We start from the raw sequence: 2377 nt of genomic DNA, 5'->3' as shown, positions 1-2377 counted from the left end.
CTATTGGGCTTCTCTCAGTGCACAGTATTTCATTTTTGTGTTTGTGACTGTTCTCTTTTGTTTACTCATATCTCCCAATTTCTGTTTCTAGATTACAACTTTGGGCGTCAGACTCCTTCTTGGATTCTTGGGTGTTTTTTATTTTAAGTGTCTATGTTCCTGACTACCCAAATAGCACCTCTGATGAGGAACTATGAAGAAAACTTTGCATCTGAAAAAGAGAAGGTCTTGACCTAAGTAAGATTCTTACTTAAAAACAACACAGAAAATGAGGTTGCTATGATGCATTTTATTTTAATCATGTGAAAATAATCAGATCAAAAAGCATAACATATTCTTTGGAAAAATTTTAATTGTGGACAAAAATAGTTGGACTGATTGAGTACAAAATATTTTATATAAAGACAAAATAAAACATGGGGTTTAGGTACACAATGCCTAATAGAGTATTCTCTTTACAAAGGGAGTACCCACTAAATACTACGAAATACTAGACAACTCATATTATGAAAACAGAGCTTTATTTGAAACAGTAAAGTCAAAAGCATAAATTAGCATCATCAATTTAAATAAAAATTCTAGAATTGCTATAGTTTTATATATTTAAGAAAACCTATCACCATTTCACAGCATTTGAATCTATATTTTTCTTTGAAGAAGATTAAATAGGACTAAAGCTGAAATCCTCTTTTCCTAGAGCATGTACAATGAAGATTTCAATAATCCCACTACCTTCTTCCTTCAAATCTATAGGCAATCTACATACCCCCAATTGGGAGATGATAATTTAAAAGGGTTAGAAGAACAAGATATGTATGTTCCTGTTTGGGAGCCACTCATCAGTTGGCCCTGTATGGCCCTATAAGAAAGGCAGCCAGCTTTGGTATGAGTTCCTGAGTCAGGTACCAATTACTCTCCTTAGTTAAAACACTTATGGCATAGCAGCTGTACTGATATTTTGGCTTGCATAAAAACTGATGACCATGTGATAGCAAGTTGTATATCCCATTAACAGTTTTCTGAGTCATCAGCATTAAAAAAAATTAGTAATTGACATTTCGCCTGAAGTTATACAACTGAAATTTCAAAATGCCATGACAGTAATGTTATCATACTATAAAATACTCAATTCTGATTACTAATTTTTTTCAGTGTGAAAACTGGTGTTTTGTTAGCAATCATTTTTCTCCTTAATCCACGGAAGGGGTGGCAAAACAACCAAGCATTAGACATTATTAAATGATAATAGCAAAAACCTCACAACATTAGGTCATGACTTGATTGGTTCCTACATTGTAGGAATAGTTATTTTCAATTCTTTATATCTTATAAACATAACAAAATCCTACTTTCCCGGAAGCAGAACTCCCAGTCCCATAATTCTATATTTTATAGGACCAAATAATAAAATGTGTTTTAACTGTAACCATAATTTAAATATTTAGGCTATAATAAAGTATGCTATAAATTATAAATGAACTCTTTTTTTTAAACCTAGAAAGTTGTAGAACTTAAGTTCCTTAAGAACTGAGAATAAAATGTCATGAACATAATATAACATACATGCAAAGTAGAGTACTGAAGAGGGAGTGTAGAATGCTTCTTATTGTAAGCCAATATATTAAAAATCAGCATGAGATTTCCCTTCCCTTTTACTAGTAGTTTATTGCTGCTATAAATAAATATGGCTGACATTAAGGCATTTACCAATAGAAAGATCTGAATTCAATAGAAAGGACTTAGAACTTCCCTTTCCTTCATTTTGAAGTCATGCAAGCTATTTCTGGTTAAAATTAAGTCTCATTATAGAGAATATGCCCTTGAAATTTTTGTTGAGGAAAATATAGGTATTATTCTAAAAGTCTATGTTGCTTAAGTTTAATGATGGAACAGGACAAAACAGAATCAGACCTCAACAGACTTGATATAAAATGATACAACTGTCCCCTAAATACAAAGAACAAACTCTACAAATTGAACAGGAAAAAAAAAAACATATCTGATGTAGAAAGTTTTACTTCATTTGATAAAATTACTGTTTTCAACATAGCTATGAATGAATTCTGCCTTCTATAACAGCTAAATAATTTTCCCAATCTAGTACAAATAAGCTATTTAGAAGACCACCATCAAGAAACCAAGAGATCAAGAATTTGTCTAAAAACAAATTCTGAAGGTTGTAAACTAGGAAAATGACAAAATGCAACCTGTTCTTCCAGACTCTTTTAAAAAGTACTCATGAGAAGAAACAAAAGATGATACATCCTCTGTCCTGCTGCTGGACGGATCTCAGTTACCTTTACTTTGCTGCTATCACCTGAAGGTAAAAGGAGAGAGAGAGAGAGAGAGAGAGAGAGAGAGAGAGAGAGAGAGAGAG

At 32.2% G+C, this 2377-nt stretch overlaps 1 protein-coding gene across 1 annotated transcript in view; it reads right to left on the bottom strand.

Moving 5' to 3' along the window:
• Positions 1-269: 269 nt before the first annotated feature.
• Positions 270-2377, bottom strand: part of RRM2B (ribonucleotide reductase regulatory TP53 inducible subunit M2B) — a 36004-nt gene continuing 33896 nt past the window's right edge. The window contains exon 10 of the mRNA XM_069081040.1: positions 270-2317. The gene's annotated coding sequence lies outside the window, so the exon portion shown is untranslated. The remainder of the gene's footprint in view (positions 2318-2377) is intronic.

The sequence above is a fragment of the Petaurus breviceps genome, unplaced genomic scaffold, assembly GCF_028583685.1.
Source record: "Petaurus breviceps papuanus isolate PSGF00001 unplaced genomic scaffold, PetGlider_PUasm1.0 98, whole genome shotgun sequence".
Lineage (NCBI taxonomy): Eukaryota > Metazoa > Chordata > Mammalia > Diprotodontia > Petauridae > Petaurus > Petaurus breviceps.
Note: the sequence above shows the minus strand (reverse complement) of the source record. Positions and strands in the feature narration are given on the sequence as shown.